This window comes from Aegilops tauschii, chromosome 5 (assembly GCF_002575655.3).
Source record: "Aegilops tauschii subsp. strangulata cultivar AL8/78 chromosome 5, Aet v6.0, whole genome shotgun sequence".
NCBI lineage: Eukaryota > Viridiplantae > Streptophyta > Magnoliopsida > Poales > Poaceae > Aegilops > Aegilops tauschii.
The window spans coordinates 135,862,952-135,886,993 of NC_053039.3; positions in this window are offsets into that span (position 1 = coordinate 135,862,952).

The window sequence follows — 24,042 nt, forward strand, 5'->3', positions numbered from 1 at the left end:
AACCCTTTCTTCGCAGCAGAGGGAAGAGCTTCGCCGCCACAACATGGATGCGCTCCACACGCCCATCGTTGGGGAAACCTCCGAGGCTCGGGCCTTGGAGGAGGCGCGCTTGGCCAATTTGGCTGAGCGCACTCGACTGGAGAACCTTCAGCATGCACTCGATGAGCGTGCTCGGCAGCGGATCCCTGTGTCCAGTCGACGACAACTTTTTCTGCCTCAACCTCAGGTATACCGCACTCTGATTCAAAATCTCACAGTTGCGGCCCGTATAGCGGAGTCAATTCAGCCTTCCCAGTCAGAGGCTGGTAGGGGTTTGATGCAGATCCGGGCCTTACTTCGAGCAGCAGGAGAGCAGAACATGGCGGTGTCTCAGTCGCGGAACAGGATTCATAGCAGATCCGTGATGGCAGATACAGTTCAGTCAGCCCACAGCCCAAGATCGCCCCCGCGGCGTGAGGGACGTGGGCACCGGCAAGACCAGTACATGGGACGGAACCATGAGCAGTATGATCACAGACTCGACCGTGATGACCGTCGTCGAGTACCCACACCTCCTCTGAGGAGTGGATCATATGTGCCTCGGCAATATGATGACAGACGCCCGCACAGTGGCGAGCGAAGAATTCCAGTCGACCCCTGGGAGCCAGGCTTTGATGCAAGATCTATTCTCATTCAAGGTCTGGTCGACAGGAACAGGGCACATAAAGAGGGCCTTGACAGAGATCGCCCAACTGGCAGCAGAGTACATGTTTCAGGTCGAGAGTGTTTCAGCAGAGCCATCAGGGCTGCAGAGATTCCTCCCAACTTCAGGTTGGCGACTGGAGTCAGCAAGTTCACTGGTGAGTCCAAGCCCGACACTTGGCTTGAGGACTATCGAGTGGCCGTGCAGATTGGTGGCGGCAATGATGAAGTGGCCATGAAGCATCTTCCTCTGATGTTGGAAGGTTCGGCCAGAGCATGGCTGAATCAGTTAACCCCAGGCAGTATATTCAGTTAGGAAGAACTTGCCCGAGTGTTTGTTAGAACTTTTGAGGGTACTTGCAAACGGCCAGCAGGATTGACGGAATTGCAACATTGTGTGCAAAAACTGAATGAAACTCTGAGGGATTACATTCAGAGGTGGACCACGTTACATCACACAGTGGAAAATGTGTCCCAACATCAAGCAATTTGTGCCTTCAAGGAAGGCGTTCGGTATCGAGAGCTGGTCCTGAAATTCGGTCGGACGGGAGATATGTCTCTGACTCAGATGATGGAAATAGCCACTTTGTACGCTAATGGAGAAGAAGAGGATCGACTCCGCAGTGGAAAGAGTAAACCTGCCGGTCAGGACACCGGTGGAGGCAATTCCAATCGGAAACAGAAACGTAAAGCTGAGCCTACAGGACCTGGTGAAACTGCGACAGTGATTCAAGGAAAGTTTAAAGGGAAACCTAAGGGGCCCTGGACCCCCAAGAAGGTAAAAGATCAAGCAGGAAATGATGTGTTGGATTTGCCATGTCACATTCACACCAAGAAGGATGAAGAGGGTAATCTGATTTATCCTAAGCACACCACTCGACAGTGTCGACTCCTCATCCAGCAATTCCAAGAGAAACAGCCCAGTGAAAAGGAAAAGGAGTCGGACAAGGATGAGGACAAGGAAGAAGGTGATGATGGTTTCCCCAACGTCAATTCCACTCTGGTGATTTTTGCTGATGTCGAGAGCAAAAGTCGGCTGAAAGTGATAAACAGAGAAGTGAATATGGTTGCTCCAGTAACAACAACATACGTGAAGTGGTCACAGACAGCTATCACATTCGACCAATCTGATCATCCTGCACACGTTGCCACTCCAGGGAGGCAAGCGTTGGTAGTCGACCCAGTTGTTGGAGGCACTCGACTGACCAAAGTGTTGATGGATGGCGGAAGTGGCCTGAATATTCTTTACGCTGAAACCTTGAAGGGGATGGGCATCACGATGTCCAAGCTTAGCGAAAGCAACATGAGTTTCCATCGCGTTATCCCTGGAAAGAAGGCCGAATCACTCGGCCAGATCTCTCTCGACGTGGTTTTCAGTGATTCAAAGAATTACCAGAAGGAAAAGTAGACATTTGAAGTAGTGGATTCCAGAGTGCTTATCATGCTATTTTGGGTAGGCCTGCATATGCACGTTTTATGGCTCGACCATGTTACGTGTACCTCAAATTGAAAATGCATGGTCCCAGAGGAGTGATCACGGTCACTGGCAATCGGCATAAGGCAGAGGAATGCCTCCAGAAGGGTTCTAAAATTGCCGATGCACAAATGGCAGCAGTTGAAATGCAAGAGTATCAGAAAAATGCAGATCCGAGTGATTTGTTGCGAGCCAAGAAGCCTGCCATAGATTCTGCATTTCAGCCGTCCGGTGAAACAAAGCCAATTCATATTCACCCGACCGATCCTAATGCTGCTCCTACTCATATCTCAACATCACTCGACAGCAAATAGGAAGAAGCGCTCATCCAGTTCCTCCGTGAGAACTGGGACATCTTTGCATGGAAACCTTCTGACATGACGGGTGTACCCATGGGACTGGCTGAGCATCGTTTGCGAGTCGACCCAAAAGTAAAACCAGTCAAAGAGCATCTTCGATGGTCCGCCATACAGAAGAGAAAGGCAATTGGCGAGGAAGTGGCTAGGCTCCTGGCAGCTGAGTTCATCCGAGAGATTTACCACTCCGAGTGGCTCGCCAATGTTTTCATGGTCCCCAAGAAGGACGACTCACTTCGTATGTGTATTGACTTCAAGCATATCAATCGGGCCTGCCTGAAAGATCATTTCCCTCTCCCCCGCATCGACCAAAATCGTCGACTCAACTGCGGGATGCGAGCGGTTGTCTTTTCTGGACGCATATTCCGGGTATCATCAGATCCGACTGTATGGACCCGATGAAATAAAAACAGCTTTCATCACTCCATTCGGGTGATTTTGCTATGTCACCATGCCGTTCGGTCTCAAGAATGATGGTGCCACATTTATGAGGATGATTCAGAAGTGCCTGCTCACTCAAATCAGTCAGAATGTGGAAGCATATATGGATGACATTGTGGTCAAGTCGCGTAAAAGTTCTGACCTGCTGACTGACCTCGCTGAAACCTTTGCCAACCTGAGAAGGTATGATATCAAGCTTAGTCCGTCGAAGTGCACATTCGGAGTTCCAGGAGGAAAGTTACTCGGTTTCCTCGTTTCCGAACGAGAGATCGACGCGAACCCAGAGAAAGTTGGGGCCATACTCCGGATGAAACGCCCTATGCGTGTGCATGATGTTCAGAAGCTTACTGGTTGTTTGGCCACCTTGAGTCGATTCATCTCTCGCCTCGGTGAAAAGGCATTACCTCTTTACCAACTGATGAACAAATCTGATAAGTTCGAGTGGACTCCTGAAGCTGACGTAGCGTTTGCGGAGCTCAAAGCCCTGCTTTCCACCCAGCCGGTGCTTGCTGCCCCAATCAGCAAAGAACCTTTACTGCTTTATATTGCAGCCACTGGACAAGTTGTCGGTACAGTACTCATGGTCGAGCGGGAAGAAGAAGGAAAAGCTTATAAAGTTCAGCGCCCGGTGTACTATATTTCTGAAGTCCTGACTCCGTCCAAGTAGAGATATCCGCATTATCAGAAGCTTGTTTATGGAATTTACATGACCACGAAGAAGGTTGCACATTATTTATCTGACCACTCCATTACAGTCGTCAGCGATGCACCATTGTCAGAAATTCTGAATAACAAAGATGCAACTGGTCGAGTGGCAATGTGGGCGATTGAACTCCTTCCCTTGGATATCAAGTTTGAGGCAAAGAAAGCTATCAAGTCCCAAGCAATAGCAGATTTCCTTGCCGAGTGGGTTGACCAACAACAACCGACTCAGATTCACTCGGAGCATTGGACCATGTTCTTTGACGGATCCAAGATGTCGAATGGTTCTGGTGCTGGGGTGGTATTGGTATCCCCCCGAGAAGACAGGCTCAGCTATGTTCTTCAGATTCATTTTGATTCCTCCAACAATGAGGCTGAATACGAAGCACTTCTGTACGGGTTGCGAATGGCCATTTCACTCGGCGTCCGTCGCCTAATGGTCTACGGCGACTCAGATTTGGTGGTTAATCAAGTAATGAAGGAGTGGGACGTCAGGAGCCCGGCTATGACTGGCTATTGCAATGCAGTGAGAAAGTTAGAAAAGAAGTTTGAGGGGTTAGAGCTCCATCATATACCCCGACTGAAAAATCAAGCAGCTGATGATTTGGCAAAGATAGGCTCCAAGCGTTAGCCTATTCCCAGTAACATGTTCTTGGAGCATCTTCACACGCCGTCTGTCCAAGAGGATCCCATCACGGAGGATCCCCCACAGCCTAAGAGCCCTACTGATCCGACTGAAGTTGAAATCCCAGCCGTGGTCGACTTGGTCATGGAAGTTTTAGTTGTCATACCCGATTGGACAGTGCTGTACATTGCATATATTCTCAGGAAAGAGCTCCCAGAGGATGAAGAAGAGGCCCGTAAGATTGTCTGTCGATCTAAAGCTTTCACAGTAATGGGTGGACAGCTTTACAGAGTTACCGGAGTCGCTCAGAAGTGCATAACACCGGAAGAAGGTCGAGTGATCCTCAACGACATCCACTCGGGGACCTGTGGTCACCATGCGTCCTCTCGGACCATTGTGGCCAAAGCATACCGAGCGGGATTTTATTGGCCACGAGCGAATGAAATGGCAAAAGACATAGTCGACAAATGTGAAGGTTGCCAGTTCTACTCCAACATGTCTCACAAGCCTGCATCAGCCCTGAAAACCATTCCACTCGTCTGGCCTTTTGCTGTTTGGGGATTAGATATGGTTGGACGTCTGAGGACTGGCAGGAGCGGCTTCACCCATGTGCTCGTAGCAGTCGACAAGTTCACTAAATGGGTCGAATCCAAGCCTATCAAAAACCTCGAAGCCAGTACAGTTGTCAGCTTCATCGGAGAATTAACGTTCAGATATGGTGTTCCGCACAACATCATCACTGACAATGGGTCAAACTTCGATTCGGATGAGTTCAGAGCCTTCTGCGCTTCCTGTCGGGTGGTAGGTGCAACATATGCCAACGGGTGGCTTATCATTGTGGGAGTCAGTAAGACATCGCCGGTGCCTGGAAACGGGATAAGGCGAAGACATGCACGCCGGCGAATCTTACCCAGGTTCGGGGCTCTCCGTGGAGATAACACCCTAGTCCCGCTCTGCGGGGTCTTTGCATGATCACTAGATCAACACAAGTAGCTACAAGTGCTCCTTGAGCTGTTTGGCTAGGGGAAGAAGAAGGGCAAGGCTAGCTCTCCTTTTCTCTCTATGTGGCGTGTAAAACTCTATGAGATCAACCCTTTGCATGGGTGTCCTGGGGATTTATATAGGCCTACCCCCAAGGGTACAATGGTAATCCGGCTGGGTGCGGGTCCCAGCCGTCAGTGTTTGTGCTCGCCGGCTTCTACGCCGGCCGTTGGGGCCCGCCGACTGGTGGGTCCCGCCGGCTGCCGGCCTCTTGGCCGACAGGCCGGCTCCACTGCCTAGGGGCCTTGTCGGCGGCTGGTTACTGTTGCCTCGCCCCTGATGACGAGGGCTTTGTCGAGGTAAGCGTGGCTACAGTGCCGCCGCCTAGCGGGCTCTCACTGTAGCCTCACCTCGTCTTGTCTCCTTAATGATGCACATGTTTCGAGGGAGGGAGGTAGCCGGCTATTGGGAGCCGGCTACGCCCCAGGCTGACTAGGGGAGGTCGGGCCGCCTTCGAGTGTCCCTCTGGCTGAAGGGGCCCGCTGCCCACGGGCCGTACTGGCGCCTGTCGTGGGTGACGTCGTGGTCAACATGGCTACAGTGCCGCGCTGGACGGGGGATGGCTGACTCGTGCGGCGCCCTGTGGCCATGCATGTTCCGGGATTCGGGGGTGGTAGGCTGTACTGCGGCCACGCCCCGTCTTATCATCGTTATGTGGGTGCAGCCCTGGTGGGTGCAGTCTTGGCCGGCTTCTGGGAGTCGGCCTTCTTCATGGCCGGCTACTGGGAGTCGGCCCTCTTGGGGCCGGCTTCCTGGAGTCGGCCATCTCGTAGATTTCTTCGGGAAGGTTTTTGAGGCCGGGTCGCCTTCTGGTAGTCGGCCTTGGGGATAGCCGGCCAGAAGAAGGCGGCCCCGTGCTCTAGATGCTTGAAGGCTCGATTGGCCTGATAATTTTTCGAACAGCCAAGGGGAGTCGGTTAGGCTACCCGTGGCCATTTACTCCGACAGTAGTCCCCGAAGCTGGTTGGGCTTCGAGGCTGAGAGGAGGTCGAGAAGCTCAGTCAGCTTCTTATCTTGACGAGCCAGCAGCTGGGAGCCAGCTTCGGTTGGGTGCGCCGTCTTGGCGAAACTTCTGAAGTTTGAAGGCGGGAGCCGGTTGGGGCGCACGCCGGGTTGCGGGCCGGCCGCTCGCCGCCCGCGTACCACGTGGCACCCTCCGGCTGAAAAAATCCTGCCAACCCACGCGCACGACGGGACGTCGCCGCAGGCCGGGGGCCCATCACTCCTACGCCTAGGCCCAGGCGCGGATTCTCTGTGGCCCAAAGCGGGCCGTACGCCTTCCGGCGGCAGTTTCTGCACGTTGTTAGGGCGCAATAATCGCGGGACGTGGGGAAGTGGGCGCAGTTAATCCCACGTTCCCCCCCCCCCACGCCTCGCCTCCTCGGCTTTGCTGCACGAGGCTATAAGTAGGGGGAGGAGGGGGAGCAGCAGACGCTCGCACGCTCATCCTCTCTCTGCCATCTTCTTCCTTCTTCTTTCCATCGCAGCAGCATCTTGCCGCCGCGCCATCCCACCAATCTTCGCACTACCCCGCAGCTTCGCCGCCGCGGGGCCGTGCTTTCTCCGCCGCCGTATCCTTTCTCGCCAGCTTCTCGCCATCATGCAGTACAGTGGAGACTGGGACGGCTCCAACGTCCACGCGGACCACATCAACTTCCTCCGCAAGACGCGGCGATTGCCCGGCAAGGACCAGGTGCAGGTCAGTCTCGCGCCGGAGAAGGAGATCACGCCGGCGCCGGAGGAAGGCGAGCGGGTAATCTTTCGCTCTCACTTCCTGCGCAGCCTTGGTCTGCCCGCGAGCGCCTTCTTCCGCTCCTTCCTCGACTTTTATCAGCTCCAGCCGCACCACCTCACTCCAAACACGGTGGTGCTGCTGTCCGCCTTCGTCACTCTATGCGAGGGCTTTCTTGGCGTTCTTCCCACCCTCGAGCTCTGGGGGGAATTCTTCCAATCCAAGCTCGGCACGTGCATGCAGGGCGTGCCGGCTCAGAGTGGTGCCTTCATCGCGATGCGGAGGCCGACAGCCGACAACTCCTTCCCTGTCATCACGCTGATCCAGTCGGTGAAGCGCTGGCAGAAATCATACTTCTACGTGAAGAACGTTGCCCCGCAAGGCGACTACGTCAACTTGCCGGCTTACGTAGCCGGCCCGCCGGCTAGGAGGCGGCCCCAGCCGTCGCCCGACTTCGGGTAATGATCCAGTCGGAGGGCCTGACTGGGTCCGACCTGCTGGCCGCCTTCGTCGTGCGCCGGGTGCTCCCGCTTCAAAGCCGCCCTCATCTGATCAGTCAGATGAGCGGCCAACTCGATCCGAGTCGGATGTGCACCAAGGAGATGCCTCATGACGAGGTGGCTCATATGGTGAATTATATCGCGAACTGCAAGCTCTCCGCAGAGTGGCAGTTTGGCAAGGAGCCGTACTCCCATGCTCATCCCCCGCCTACGGTATGCTTTCTTTATCTTCTCTTCTTTTAGTTCTGTCACCAAGTTTTTCTTGGCCGACTCTGACCAGTCGGCACGTCTTGGCAGAGCCCTCTCCTTCGACCTGCGGCCGAGACAGCGGGGGCGAATCGCCGATTTCTCCCCGACCCGGCGGAGCATGACTTGGAGGACCCCGACTTGGGGGCGGCCGCCATGGACGACAACACCGAGGCGGGAGGCGGCGAAGCAGGCGGCTCCGGGCTTGGAGCCAGCTTCGACGACTGGGCGGATGACGATGAGGCGAAAATCATCCCACGCCGCGAGCCGGCATCCGACCATGGCGCAGGTTCCTCCGCCGCGCCGCCAGCTCGGGGCGGCGCGCAGAAGTGCCGGGCCACGTCGGGCTTGTTCGGCAGTCGGCCGAAGAAGCCCAATGGCGGGGCGGCGGTGACCAGACGGGATGAGGCGGCCGCGAAGGCGACCCGCTTCCGCAAGGTGGTGAAGCAGCCGCAAACGGTTTTGGCGTAAGTGTAGATTCTCCTGCATATTCCTTCTTCTTTTCTTGTCGATTTCTGAATCCTTGTTTTGACTCAAAAATCAGGGCTCCGCTTTCTCTTGAGCGGGTTGCTGCCGCCTCCGTGGTTGGATCGCCGGGAGGATCCGGGAGCACCCGCCGTGTGGACCCCCGCGTCGAGCTTCAAGCGGCGACGGAGCGAAATGCACGGGAGGCGGAAGAGCTGAGGGCGGCTGCCGCCAAGGCGGCGCAGGAGGAGGCGGAGGAGTCGGCGAAGGCACGAGCCGACGCGGCGGCCAAGGCCCAGGCGGAGGCTGCAGCCGCAGCGACAGCAGAGGGGGCCTTGCTTGTCACCCCCCAGCGTGTCGCGGCGCCCGAGATCCCGGAGCCCCCGCCGGAGGAAGCCGGCGGTGACCTGCCGGGGTTGGAGAGGGAGGACGATGTCGTCGTCCAGGAGAGGGAGCCGGCACCGCCCTCGCCGACTGGGGCGGCCCAAGGCAGCCGGCCTAACGCGCCGCCTGCGCAATCGGCTGGAGTGCGAGCCGGCTGTGAGGATGGACCTGGTGGTCAGGTCGCCATCGCGCCAGTGCGCGGGGAAGGCAACGTCGGCTCCGGACCCGCAGAAGGCCGCGGGCTCCAGCTCGTCTGCCCAGGACGTGGAGACGGCCAGCGCCAGCTCGGGGTGGACGTCGGGTGGTGGGACGGCCGTGGTGAATGTGGCGGCGCAAGAAGTCCGGAACCGGCTTCAGTCCCAGGCCGCAGTGCTGAGGCAGTATAATGACGAGTTCCTCGCGACACGGGCGGCCATTCGGGTGAGTCTTCCCGTTTTTTGCTTCTTGATCTTGGTTTCTTCCGTGGGGGCGCGTCAGCGCACCCACTGGGTGTAGTCCCCGAGTTCCGAGTCGGCTGCTGAGCAGGCGGCTTGGAACTTCTTGGTAGGCTTTGTTTGCTATCTTGTTCTCATTCGCTTCTCTGTCCGACTTGCAGGACTACCACAACCTCCGTGCGGCTGCCTTCAACTCCCAGGCTCGGGAGCTAACCTAGAAGACTGTTGTTCTAACTGAGAGCCGGGGTAAGTGCTTCATCTTTTATCTCACGTGGGGGCGCGTCAGCGCACCCACTGGGTGTAGTCCTCGAGATTCGGACCGACTGCTGAGCAGTCGGGTCGGATCTTTCTTGACGACTTTTTCCTTATTGCTCTTTTCTTCTCTGCCATATCTGCAGCGGCCAAGCCCAAACTGAGGGAGCAGCTGGGTGGGACCCAGGCCGCCCTTCGTGCTAAGGAAGCCGAGTTCGACGCCTTGGCTCAGGAGCGTGACCGCCTGGTCAAGAAGCTGGCCGACCAGGAGGAGAGCCACAAGGCGGCCCTGAAGGTGGTGCAGGATAGCGAGGCCACCCTCCAAGCCGAATACAAGACTGAGGCGGCGAGCTGGGCCGAGGCGAGGCAGTCGTTGATCAACGGCTACGGCCAGATCGAAGACTTGGTTGATGGTAGGCCGCCTTCTTCTTCGTTCCTTGCTTGCCGCTTGCCGTTTGGTTCATTCTCTAACTTTGTATTTTTCTCTCCTTTCTCTTTCTTTCTTTCTTGTGCAGAGTACTTCCCTGGCTACTCTACTGCCGCCAACCAGGTCGTCGAGGCCCACCGCGAGGCTCAAAGGCAGGCTGGCGCTGAGATCGCGTCGAACGCTCATCGGTCGCTTGAGGAACAGCACTTGGCGATTCAAGCCCGCCTCCAGCCGGCTCACCGCATGCTCTGCCGGCTTCAACGTGTTGTGGCGCAGGTGCTGGCCGCTCTCTGGCCTGGCGAGGTGATTCCCCGCACCCCCAGTCAGACTGTCGACTGGCTGGAGGTAGCGGCCGGCCGCTTCGAGGCCTGGAAGGCTTCTGCAGCTCGGTCAGGCGCCAGGCGGGCGCTGGAGTTCGTCAAAGCCTGGTATTCTGAGCTGAGCTTGGACCAGCTGGCCACCTGGCGGCAGGAGGCTGGCACGGAGCTGGAGCCGGCGCGGCCGGCTATCATCCAGCGTGCCTCGGCGATCGCCGACTACACCGACACCAACGCCTTTGCTCCTGAGGTGGATGATAACGGCATTGCCCAGCCGGAGGAGTGGTTCGGGCTGAACCAAGCAGATGGCGAGGACTCGGCGGAGGAGATCGACTCCAGCAACGAGGGCGAGGAGGAGGAGGAGGGTGAAGACGCCGTGCCAGATGGTGGAGCAGCCGGCCAGCCTCAGCTTGACCGTGCCTCCAGCAACAAGGCGCGTGCGAGCGCACCGCCTGCAGCCGGCGATGATCAAGCCGAGACTCGCCAGCCGGCCACTCCTCCAGCCGGCGCTGCCGTCTCCACCGACCAGCCCGGCTCCCCTGTTGCGCCCTTAGCCTAATCTGCCGCCTTTACTTTCCTGTTTTATTACTCTTTGAACAATATTTTGTTAAGTTTGCGCAGTTCCACCCACTGGGGGTGTATTCAAACTATATTGACCTATTGAAGGCCTTATGTGTAAATATAATCATGCATATGTTTGGCTTTCCATTGTTCTTGCTTTTCATCCTTTGGCTGTTTCCTTTGCCGCCCTCCCTTGGTTGCCGCCTTCCCAGCCGGGCAGCTGCTCTGTAGTCTGTGACTGGAGAAGTGCTTGGCCGGTTGGGAGGGCAAGTACTCTAGCTTTCTTGGATTGTAGCGAAGTGACTGGGAAGCCGGCCAGTCGGCTGTTCTGACAGCCGGTAAGCGTGGTGGGAGGCCGGCTTGTGTTATATAAGTTCGTTAGTCCTTAGCCGTTTTTCGTGTGGGCATCCTTTCCTGCCTTTGGTTCTTGCCAGTCGGACAGTCGGTTCTTCGAGCTGCGACTTACAACAAGAGAGGGCTCGGGTGCTGGCACACTACTTGTCTGACTTTAGGTAGAACTTTTAATGTAACTCAAGGCGGTCAGTCCCCGGGCCGACTAGTCGAACCCGGTGCCAGATAGAGAATCAAATGTAATAGTACTTTCATGGGTATGACACTCGTCATTCATAGATAAAGGAGGGTAGTCCCCGAGTGCGCCTCGGGGGGGCCGTTGTCTTGTACTTAATACAAAAAGGTGGCGTGATACATACTGCTTTTAACTGTAAAATCTTCTCAGGAGATTGGCGTTCCGTGGTCGTTCCGACTCCTTGCCAGAATCATCCCTCTTGCATGCCCTCGGCTTCTGTGCGTCGATCAGGTAGTAGGAGTCGTTGCCTAGGGCCTTGCTGATGATGAAAGGGCCTTCCCAAGGGGCCGAGAGCTTGTGCTGGCCGGCTGTTCGCTGGATCAGCCGGAGCACAAGATCGCCTTCTTGGAAGGATCTTGGCTTGACCTTCCGGTTGTGGTAACGGCGCAAACCCTGCTGGTAGATGGCCGACCGGCTGAGTGCTAACAGCCGGCCTTCTTCCAGCAGGTCGACACCGTCTTCTCGCGCTTCCTTGGCCTCCGCCTCCGTGTACATGGTGACCCGAGGCGAGTCAAACTCGATGTCAGTTGGGATGACAGCCTTGGCACCATATACAAGGAAGAAAGGAGTAAAGCCGGTTGACTTGTTCGGGGTAGTACGCAGACTCCAGAGGACAGCCGGCAGCTGATCGAGCTAGCAGTCGGCTGAACGCTCCAGTGGTACGACCAGTCGGGGCTTGATGCCGGAGAGGATGAGGTCGTTTACTCGCTCGACCTGGCCGTTTGACTGCGGGTGGGCAACGGACGCTAAGTCCAGTCGGATGCCCTGTGTCGCGCAGAAACGTGCCAGTGCTCCCTTGGCAAAATTCGTGCCGTTGTCGGTGATGATGCTGTGTGGTATACCATACCGAGTGGTGATGTCTGCGATGAATGTCACGGCAGTCGGCCCGTTCAGCTTCTTGATTGGCTTCGCTTCAATCCACTTGGTGAATTTGTCCACGGCGACAAGCAGATGTGTCATGCCGCCGCGGGCTGTCTTGAATGGGCCCACCATGTCCAGCCCCCAAACGGCAAAGGGCCATGTGAGGGGGATGGTCTTGAGTGCAGAAGCCGGCAGGTGCTGCTTGGAGCTGAAGACTTGGCATCCTTTGCAGCATTTGACTAATTCCTTGGCGTCTTCCAAAGCAGTCGGCCACAAGAAACCATGGCGGAAAGCTTTGGTGACAAGTGATCTTGAGGCCGCGGGTGGCCGCATTCGCCTTGGTGGATATCCTTGAGGATTGTTATGCCCTTCTCTGGCTCGACGCATCGCTGGAAGACTCCAGTGACGCTACGCTTAACAAGTTCTATGTTTATTATTGCGTATGCTCCGGCTCGGTGTTGAACTAGTCTTGCCGAGATCTCATCAGTCGGCAGCTCTCTGTTTACTAGGAAGTTGAGGATGGGCTGGGCCCATGATGGAGCTGTGACTTCTTCTGTTGTCAGTACGTCTACTGTGACCCGGGTGAGTGGGTTGGGTGGTGAAGAGTTGGAGTCGGCCACCGCCTGTTGTGTCGTTGCAGTCCCCGGGCCAATTGCTGCAGTCCCCGGGCCGACTGTTGCAGTCCCCGGGCCGGGTTCTGAAGTCCCCAAGCCGGGTGCGACTACGGCAGTCCCCGGGCCGCTTGTCGAAGTCCCCGAGCCACCTGCTAGGTTCCCCCAGTCGGATCCGACTACATCAGGGACAGGCGGTACGAAGATGGAGTCCGATTCTGGAGACGGCTTGACAGACGGTTTGAGGAGGCGCTGGAGAGAGACGCCGGTTGGTATAGCTTGTCGGGTGGAGCCGATCCGTGCCAGGGCATCTGCTTTCTCGTTGTCGGCTCGTGGCACGTGGAGGAACTCGCACCCTTCAAAGTATCCGCTGATTTGCTGGACGAGGAATCGATAGCTCGCCATGTTTGCGTCCTTGGCGTCCCAGTCGCCAGATGACTGCTGGACCACCAAATCCGAGTCTCCATAACACAGTATCCGACGTATGCCGAGTTCTTTGGCTAGCCGGAGCCCGTGTATGAGCGCCTCGTACTCAGCCACATTGTTGGAGGCGGCAAAATGGATTTGCAATGTGTATCTGAGCTTGTCGCCCTTGGGAGAGGTGAGGACGATGCCGGCTCCCAAGCCGGTGCGCATCTTGGATCCGTCGAAGTGCATCCGCCAATGAGTGGAGTCGGGAGCCGGCGGTAGGTACTGGGTCTCGGCCCAGTCGACAAGGAAGTCGGCCAATGCTTGGGACTTGATGGCGGTGCGGGGCTGGTAGAAGATCGTGTAAGGAGCCAGCGCAATGGCCCACTTAGCCACCCGACCGGATGCATCCCGGCTGCCTATGATCTCGGCAAGCGGGGCAGTGCATACGATCGTGATGGGATGCTCTTGAAAGTAGGGCTCCAGCTTCTTGGCGGCGAAGTACACTCCATAGCACATCTTCTGGTAATGCGGGTAGTTTTGCTTCGAGGTGGACAGTACTTCGCTTAAATAATACACCGGCCTCTGGACTAACTGAGCTCGCCCTTCTTCTGGGCGCTGGACCACGATGACTGTACTGACCACTCGGCTAGTCGCAGCAATGTAAAGGAGCATGGGCTCTTTCTCAGTCGGCGCTGCCAGGACAGATGGTGTGGTCAGCATCTTCTTCAACTCGTCGAAAGCTTGGTCTGCTTGGTCATTCCACTCGAAGTGGGTGGACTTCTTCATGAGTCGGTACAGGGGGAGAGCCTTCTCCCCTAGCCGGCTGATAAAGCGGTTTAGGGAGGCCAGGCACCCGGTAAACTTCTGAACGTCTCACAACTTGGTAGGAATCTCCATTCTCTCTATGGCCTTGATCTTCACTAGGTTGCACTCAATGCCGCGTTCGGAGACCAAAATGCCTAGAAGCTGGCCGGCTGGTACTCCGAACACGCATTTCTCAGGGTTGAGCTTGATCTGGAATCGGCGCAAGTTGGCAAATGTTTCTCTGAGGTCTTCCAGCAGGGTGCCGCACTTCTCCGTCTTCACCACGATATCGTCTACATAGACGTGGGCATTTCTGCTGAGTTGCTTGAGGAGGCATTTCTGCATGCAACGCTGAAAAGTGGCACCGGCATTTCTCAAGCTGAAAGTCATAGTCAGGTAGCAGAAAGCTCCGAATGGTGTGATGAAGGCGGTCTTCAGGCGGTCGGCTGGGTCTAGCTTGATCTGGTGGTATCCTGAGTAAGCATCCAAGAAACTCAACAGCTCGCATCCGGCTGTGGAGTCTATCACTTGATCGATCCGTGGTAGGGCAAACGGATCTTTGGGGCAGGCTTTGTTGAGGCTGGTGTAATCTATACACATACGCCATTTATTGTTCTTCTTCAACACCAAGACCGGGTTGGCAAGCCACTCTGGAAAAAACACCTCCATAATGAAGCCGGCGGCCAGGAGCCGGGCTATCTCTTCTCCAACGATCCTTCTCTTCTCCTCCCACAGTCGGTGGAGAGGCTGCTTGACTGGTTTCGCGTCCGCTCGGACGTGTAGCTTGTGCTCGGCGAAATCCTTCGGAACACCCGGCATGTCCTTTGGGGACCATGCAAAGATGTCCCGATTCTCACGGAGGAAGTCGACAAGGTCGCCTTCCTATTTACTGTCCAGGTTTGGACCAATGACAGCAAACCTCTCCGGGTCCAAAGGTATCTTCTTTGTCTCCTTGGCCGACTGGAAGGAGCCCTGAGCATCATATTCCTTGGGGTTGGGGGACAGGGCCGGCTGCTTGCCGGCCATGGCCACGACTCGGTCCAGCATCTTCTTTTCTTCAGCAATTACGAGGGACTCGGCCAGTCGGCTGCTAGCCGCAGCGCACTCGATAGACTTCTTGTAGTCTCCGGCTATGGTGATGATCCCCTTTGAACTCGGCATCTTCATCTTGAGGTAGGCATAGTGGGGCACATCCATGAACTTGGCCAGGGCAGGTCAGCCAAGCAAGGCGTGGTAAGGGCTTTCTAGATCCACTACTTCAAACCAGATCGCTTCTCGGCGAAAGTGATCCTTGTCTCCGAAGAGAACATCCATCTTGATCTTGCCGATTGGGGAACAGGACAGGCCGGGTATGATGCCATGGAACACAGTCCGGCTTGGCATGAGCTGCTTTGCCTTGAGGTTCAACTTCTCCATGGTGTCGCGGTACAGTATGTTGATGCTGCTTCCACCATCAATCAGCACGCGGGAGAAACGGGCAGCTCGCCATTCCGTCGCGAGGGTGGCGTCCAACACCAATGCGTAGGAGCCGGGAGACGGCATCACCTCTGGGTGATCGGCCCGGCTCCAACTGATAGGCCTTTCAGACCAATGCATGAACTCGGGGTTGCTGGAGGCGACCGCATTGACTTCTTGGGGTTGTCGGCGCCGACTGCGCTTGTCTTCAATCTGGCTCGTGAAGACGACGTAGGCGGCGTGCTCATCTGGGAACTCATCCTGAATGGCTCCGACTGCTGGTCGAACAGCCGGCTGCTGAGGGGCTAGAGGCGGAGGCGGCACCAGCCCCTCGCCCTTGGAGATCCGCGTGAGCCAATGGCACTTCCGGGTCGTGTGGTTGGACGGCTTCGCGCTGCCGTGGAACTTGCAGGGGGCATCGAGAGTTTGCTCGTACGAGAAGGTCGGCTGCCAAGCCGGCCCGCCGCCCTTCTTCTTGGGCGCAGGCCGCTCTTCGGGCTGTTCGTCTTCGATGGTGGCTACTTGCCGACTGGTGGAAGGTGGCATAGGGGCCTTGCGCTTGTGGTCGTTCTGGTAGGGGCGTCGGTTGGAGTCACCAGCCGGCGTCTTGGGAGCCGGAGCGAACACATTTCCAGAGGCGTCCACTCGGAGCTCGGTCTTCATCGAGGAGTCGGCCGTGGCGTACTTGTCCGCTATGATCAGCAGCTCGTCGAGGGTTGTCGGCTCGTCGCAGAGGAGTCGGTGCTTGAGGAGGGTGCCCTCTCGGCACCCGGCGGTGAAGTACTCTATGGCTTGAACCTCGTGCACCCCCTCGCAGGAGTTGCGGAGCTCGGCCCAACACGTGAGATAGTCGCGAGTCGATTCGCTGGGCCCTTGGACGCATAAGGAGAGCTGGCGGTGCTTGGGAGGCCGCTTGTATGTGCTGGTGAAGTTGCGGACGAAGACTTCCGTGAAGTCTAGCCAACTGTTGATGCTGTAGGGCTTGAGGCTGTTCAGCCAGGTGCGTGCCGTGCCTTGAAGCATGAGAGGGACGTACTTCACGGCAACGCGCCTGTTGCCATTTGCTATGCTGACTGCGGTAGAGTAGTCGATCAACCAATCTTCCGGCTTCACGAAGCCGTTGTATTTTGGCGTGTCTCTTGGGAGTGAGAACCGTTTGGGGAAGGGATCGTCGCGGATGCGGGGGCCAAAGGAAGGCGGGCCGACATCATCTTCTTCTTCTAGCGCCAGGGATCGCGCTAGGCGGTCGATCCGGTGGCGGGCATCATTCTCGCCGACTCCTTCGTGGTGGCCTAGTCAGCCACCGAGAGTCGGATGCATGACAGGCGGCGGGGTGGGATATCTCTCCCCACGAGGCGGGGGGGAGGCGGATTGCCTTGTCGTTCCACCGCTCGGGGGCGGCCTTCTGCGTCACGCTCAATGGTGACCCGAGTCCGGTTGCGGCTAGCAGCCGGCTCCTTGTCTTTCCTTGCGGGGGCGCCGCTTGCAGTCGGCGTCCGGGATCTCGCGGCGTGTTCTTGGCGTGGGGGAGGACTCTCAGCACGGGCGCCCGCTTCATGTCGTTCTGCGGCCGCGTCGATCAGCTGCTGGATGCGTCTAGTCATGTAGGGGAGCTCATCAGCCCCCAGCCCGTTCAGCTCGTCTACGGCCGCCTGAGCGGCACGCAGGTTCTCGAGTGGCGTGGCGTAGACTGGGCGGTCTGCTCCCAGCATGCTGGCGATGGCCGCGCCGCGTTTCTTGACGAGGCCGGCTCGGCTCGGCCCGCCAGGAGGCGGCGTACCAAAGGCGGCGCGGTCGACTTCGCGCTGGTGAGCCTCAGTGAGGCATCTCATGGATGCTATCTTCTGGCCCTCAGTGATGAGGGCGAGGCGGCGTGCCTCCAGAGTCTCGGCGTCGGCGTCGGCCGGGATGGGGACGGACAAGTCGTGCAGCGCCGCTTGTAGGGCGTCGTGGGCGTTCTTGCCCGAGACGGCGCCGTGGCTGATGGCCAGCACCTCAGTGACAGCGCTGCTGCCACTGTCGGCTCAAGGGAGAGGGTCGTCGATGATCACCACGTCGGTGGGGAAGGCGTCAACCGATGCCGTGTTGGAGTCGACAAGCATCAGGTTGGTGGAGCCGACCGACTCCAAGTCCACAGCAAGCTCGCTGGAGACGTGAAGCTGGTCGAGGAGGCTGACGAGGCGGCTCTCGGGGTAGTCTGTGCCCGCGTCGGACGCGGGCTCGTCAGAGATGCGAGTCTCGCCAAGAAGGTCGGTGAGGCAGCTCGCCGCGCAGGCGTCGTCGACGCCTTGCAGCGCGTCAGGGCAAGCGCCATCGGGCGTAGCGGGCTGGCTACGCTCACGGGAGAGGAAAAGGGTTCCCGTCAAGAACAGGTCTCCGGACGATGGTGCACCTGGCCCCACGGTGGGCGCCAAATGTCGGGTGGTAGGTGCGACATATGCCAACGGGTGGCTTATCATTGTGGGAGCCAGTAAGACATCGCCGGTGCCTGGAAATGGGATAAGGCGAAGACATGCACACCGGCGAATCTTACCCAGGTTCGGGGCTCTCCGTGCAGATAACACCCCTAGTCCTGCTCTGCGGGGTCTCCGCATGATCACTAGATCAACACAAGTAGCTACAAGTGCTCCTTGAGTGTTTGGCTAGGGGAAGAAGAAGGGCAAGGCTAGCTCTCCTCTTCTCTCTATGTGGTTTGTAAAACTCTATGAGATCAACCCTTTGCATGGGTGTCCCGGGGGATTTATATAGGCCTACCCCCCAGGGGTACAATGGTAATCCGGCTGGGTGCGGGTCCCAGCCGTCAGTGTCTGTGCTCGCCGGCTTCTACGCCGGCCGTTGGGGCCCGCCGACTGGTGGGTCCCGCCGGCTGCCGGCCTCTTGGCCGACAGGCCGGCCCCACGGCCCGGGAGCCTTGTCGGCGGCTCGTTACTGTTGCCTCGCCCCTGATGACGAGGGCTTTGTCGAGGTAAGCGTGGCTACAGTGCCGCCGCCTAACAGGCTCTCACTGTAGCCTCACCTCGTCTTGTCTCATTAATGATGCACATGTTTCGAGGGAGGGAGGTAGCCGGCTATTGGGAGCCGGCTACGCCCCAGGCCGACTAGGGGAGGCCGGGCCGCCTTCGAGCGTCCCTCTGGCTGAAGGGGCCCGCCGCCCGCGGGCTGTACTGGCGCCTGTCGTGGGTGACGTCGTGGTCAACATGGCTACAGTGCCGCGCCGGACGGGGGATGGCTGACCCGTACGGCGCCCTGTGGCCATGCATGTTCCGGGATTCGGGGGTGGTAGGCTGTACTGCGGCCACGCCCCGTCTTATCACCGTTATGTGGGTGCAGCCCTGGTGGGTGCAGTCTTGGCCGGCTTCTGGGAGTCGGCCTTCTTCATGGCCGGCTACTGGGAGTCGGCCATCTCGTAGCTTTCTTCGGGAAGGTTTTTTAGGCCGGGTTGCCTTCTGGTAGTTAGCCTTGGGGATAGCTGGCCAGAGGAAGGCGGCCCCGTGCTCTGGATGCTTGAAGGCTCGATTGGCCTGATAATTTTTCGAAGAGCCAGGGGGAGTCGGTTAGGCTACCCGTGGCCATTTACCCCGACACTTCCCAAGGCACTTGGGTCGACTATGCTTCAGTCGCCCATCCCCAGTCGAATGGACAAGCTGAAAGAGCAAACGGATTGATTCTCAAAGGACTGAAACCCTGATTGATGCGTGACCTCAAGCATGCAGCAGGCGCTTGGGTCGATGAACTTCCATCAGTACTTTGGGGATTGAGGACAACTCCTAATCGGTCGACTAGTCGAACTCCATTCTTCTTGGTCAATGGAGCTGAAGCTGTGCTTCCGAGTGACTTGCTTCACAATGCACCCCGAGTCAAACTTTTCTCGGAAGATGAAGCAGAACAGGCTCGGCATGATGCGGTCGATCTCCTGGAAGAGGAAAGAGAGATGGCTTTGATCCGGTCGACCATTTATCAGCAAAACTTGCGTCGATTCCACGCCAGGAACGTAAGAGGTCGAGCATTTCAAGAGGGGGACTTGGTTCTTCGAGTGGATCAGCAGTGACCACACAAGCTTGCTCCTGCTTGGGAGGGTCCCTTCATCATCACCAAAGTGCTCCACAATGAAGCGTATCGCCTCTACAATGTCGAGCACAATAAAGATGAGCCACGCGCTTGGAATGTGGAGCTGCTCCGCCCCTTTTATACTTAAGCATTCAGACTGTTGAGATGTAATAAGAAATACCTCCTAGTTTGATTATCAAAAGACACAGTTTTCTAGTCTCCTAAATGATTGTTGTTTCTTTTTTATGTGTTTTAATCCCCCAGTGGGTGCCTTAGCTGCGAATCCGCTTCGCCTAAGTTCCAAAAAAAGAAAATCCAGCCGAGTGGAGAGCAAGCCTCTCACTCGGGGGCTTAGCTGCGAATTCGTTTCGCCTAAGTTTAAAAAATCCTACCGAGTGGAGAGCAAGCCTCTCACTCGGGGGCTTAGCTGCGAATCCGTTTCGCCTAAGTTCAAAAAATCCTACCGAGTGGTGAGCAAGCCTCTCACTCGGGGGCTTAGCTGCGAATCAGTTTCGCCTAAGTTTAAAAAATCCTACTGAGTGGTGAGCAAGCCTCACACTCAGGGGTTAGCTACAGTCCAGTACTCGCCTAAGTTTAAAAAATCCTACCGAGTGGAAAGCAAACCTCTCACTCGAGGGCTTAGCTGTGAATCCGTTTCGCCTAAGTTTAAAAAATCCTACCGAGTGGTGAGCAAGCCTCTCACTCGGGGCTTAGCTGCGAATCCGTTTCGCCTAAGTTTAAAAAATCCTACCGAGTGGTGAGCAAGCCTCACACTCGGGGGCTTAGCTGCAGTCCAGTACTCGCCTAAGTTTAAAAAATCCTACCGAGTGGAGAGCAAGCCTCTCACTCGGGGGCTTAGCTGCGAATCCGTTTCGCCTAAGTTTAAAAAATCCTACCGAGTGGTGAGCAAGCCTCACACTCGGGGGCTTAGCTGAAGTCCAGTACTCGCCTAAGTTTAAAAAATCCTACCGAGTGGTGAGCAAGCCTCACACTCGGGGGCTTAGCTGCAGTCCAGTACTCGCCTACTCCCTCCGTCCGTGAATAAGTGTACTTCTAGCTTTTATCCTAGGTCAAAGTTTTAAAACTTTGACCAACTTTATAGGAAAAAGTACTAGCATTTATGACACTAAATTAATATCACTAGATCTATTTTGAAATGTACTTCCATAATATATCAATTTGATGTCATATATGTTATTACTCTTTTGTATATAGTTGGTCAAAATTTCAAAACTTTGACTTAAGACAAAAGCTAGAAGTACACTTATTCACGGACGGAGGGAGTAAGTTTAAAAAATCCTACCAAGTGGTGAGCAAGCCTCTCACTCGGGGGCTCAGCTGCAGTCCAGTACTCGCCTAAGTTCGGAAAATCCCACCGAGTGAAGAGCAATCCTCTCACTCGGAGGGCTTAGCTGCAGTCTAGTACTCGCCTAAGTTTAAAAAATCCTACCGAGTGGTGAGCAAGCCTCTCACTCGGGGGCTTAGCTGCAGTCCAGTACTCGCCTAAGTTTAAAAAATCCTACTCAGTGGTGGGCAAGCCTCTCACTCAGGGGCTTAGCTGAAGTCCAGTACTCGCCTAAGTTTAAAAAATCCTACCGAGTGGTGAGCAAGCCTCTCACTCGGGGGCTTAGCTGCAGTCCAGTACTCGCCTAAGTTCGGAAAATCCCACCGAGTGCAGAGTAATCCATTCACTCGGGGGCTTAGCTGCCGTCCAGTACTCGCCTAAGTTTAAAACACATCCTGTCCGCAAGGACGACGAGGTGCAGGTCGACTGTGACCTTCTCCTCAGAGCCGCGCCATAAGTACAATGTGCGCTCCATCCCGATCCGTAAGGACGATGAGATGCAGGTCGACTGCGACCTTCTCCTCAGAGTTGCGCCATAAATACAATGTGCGGTCCATCCCGATCCGCAAGGACGACGAGGTGCAGGTCGACTGCTACCTTCTCCTCAGAGCTGCATCACAAGTACAAAAACTATTCCGAGTGAAGAACAAGTTCCACTCGAAGACAAACACAAGCATATTCAGAGATAAACCAAGTTCAGATAAATCCTAAGGTTCCAGACCACGGATTAAAATACTGGGGCATCAGGCCCGAAGGAGTTTTAGCGATTACAAAATCACTCGGCATTCTGAGGCAAATTTAAGGCGAGGCATAAAGTTTGTTCACTCCGCAGGAGGAGGGCTAGCAGGCTTGACGAACTCGTCCAGGTCGATTCCGTCAGTAATCCGAGTGGCAGTAGCACTGAAGGTTTCCATGAAGGATTGGAAGTCGTGCCTTTTGGTATTGGCAACCTTGATCGCCGCCAACTTCTCTTCTCGGGCTTCCTTGAAGTGGACACGAACCAGCGACAGAGCCACGTCAGCACCGCATCGAGCAGAGGACTTCTTCCATTCCTGCACTCGACCAGGGACCCCATTGAGTCGAGTCATCAGAGACTCGAGGTTATATTGGAGCATCGCCCCTGGCCAGAGTGCTGTGTCGATTCACGACACTGCAACTTTCAGTCGAGCGAGGTAGTCGACAACACCAGCAACACGGGATTCCAATCGGAGCATGTTCATGGCAGCTTCGTCCTTAACAGGAGAGAGGATGGGGTCCAAGCTTGTCTCAATTCGCCCGGTCTCTTCCTCAAAGTTCTGGCAAAATTCTGCACACGCAATACAACGATGAGTTAATGGTTATATATCGAGTCGACAGCAAGAAGTCAGTTGGACAAAGGAAAGCACCTTCAAGCATGACGAACAGCTTCTTGGCAAGACCTCCCAGATAATTCTCCAAGTCATCTCTCCTGCGGGTGATGTCTTCCACCTTATCGGTCGGAGCCCTCTTGTCCTTCTTCAGACGAGTCGCCTCCTTGTTGGCTTCATCCAGGGCAGTCTTCAGCTTGGCGTTCTCTTCCTCCAGTTTGCCGACTGAAGCCAGCTTCTGGTCGGCGAGTGCAGTTTTCTCTTCAGCTGCTTTCTGCGCGGCTGCAAGGTCCAGATCCTTCTGCGCCAAAGCCTGGTTCATTGTTTTTGAAAGAAATAACGCTCAGTTTAGAAAAAGTAAATAACACTCGGTTCAGGAACAAGTCAGTTGACAAGTTTTTCGTACCAACGGCTTCATCCTTGGCCTTCTGCATGTTTGTCTTGGCTAGCTCCAGATCGAGATTGAGCTGAATCTGCTTCTGCTCCAGGTCAGCAAAACGAGCTCCAAGTTCGCAGGATTTCTGTAATCAAAGGACGGTCAGTCGACAGATGAAAAGGTTGGCTACTTCAGAGCAATAAGAGTGATAAATTCAACAAGTTCTAAGACTACTGCCGAATCAAACATCCAACAGTAGTCTCGGGGACTACACCCAGTGGGTGCACTTAGCGTGCCCCCACTGGTCCAGTTTCCACTCGACATGGTCTGTCCAGACCGAGTGTAAAAAAAGTTGTTCTCAGACCACAGTCGACTGCCCGCAGTCGATTACGGTCTCGGGGACTACACCCAGTGGGTGCACTCAGCGTGCCCCCACTAAGTTCAGGTTCCACTCGACATGACCCATTCAGACCGAGTGAGAAAATTCTGATTCTCAGACCACAGTCGACTGCCCGCAGTCAACTATGGTCTCGGGGACTACACCCAGTGGGTGCACTCAGCGTGCCCCCACTGGTTCAAAAACTCAATCGACACAGCCTAGTCGACCCAAGAAACAAAATTATTCAGCAGTAAGTTAAAACAGCCAGTGGGTGCACAAATGCAAAACGCAGACTGATGGAAAGATCCCTCGAGGAAAGTTTTCAGGTAGCATATCCTAACAGAACAAGCGACAAGATAAAGGGTCAGTCGGTGATCAACCAACCTGGACGTTGCTCTGGAGAGCTGAGCTAGCGTCGTAAGTAGCTTGGCTGGCCTCCCGGACCACCTTCATCTATTCCATCATGATGCCCGCCTGGCGTATAGCCTCCTTGGCAGCACCCACTTGGTCCTCTGGGACGTGATGTGTGCTACCTCTTGAGCACTGCGTTGGTTTTCCCTTGAAGAGGAAAGGGTGATGTAGCAAAGTAGCGTAAGTATTCCCCTCAGTTTTTGAGAACCAAGGTATCAATCCAGTAGGAGGCTACGCGCGAGTCCCTTGTACCTACACAAAACAAATAAATCCTCGCAACCAACGCGATAAGGGGTTGTCAATCCCTACACGGTCACTTACAAGAGTGAGATCTGATAGATATGATAGGATAATATTTTTGGTATTTTTATGATAAAGATGCAAAGTAAAATAAAAGCAAAGTAAAAAGCAACGGAAATAACTAAGTGTTGGAAGATTAATATGATGGAAAATAGACCTGGGGGCCATAGGTTTCACTAGTGGCTTCTCTCAAGAGCATAAGTATTTTACGGTGGGTGAACAAATTACTGTTGAGCAATTGACAGAATTGAGCATAGTTATGAGAATATCTAGGTATGATCATGTATATAGGCATCACGTCCGAGACAAGTAGACCGACTCCTGCCTGCATCTACTACTATTACTCCACACATCGACCGCTATCCAACATGCATCTAGAGTATTAAGTTCATAAGAACAGAGTAACGCCTTAAGCAAGATGACATGATGTAGAAGGATAAATTCATGCAATATGATAAAAACCCCATCTTGT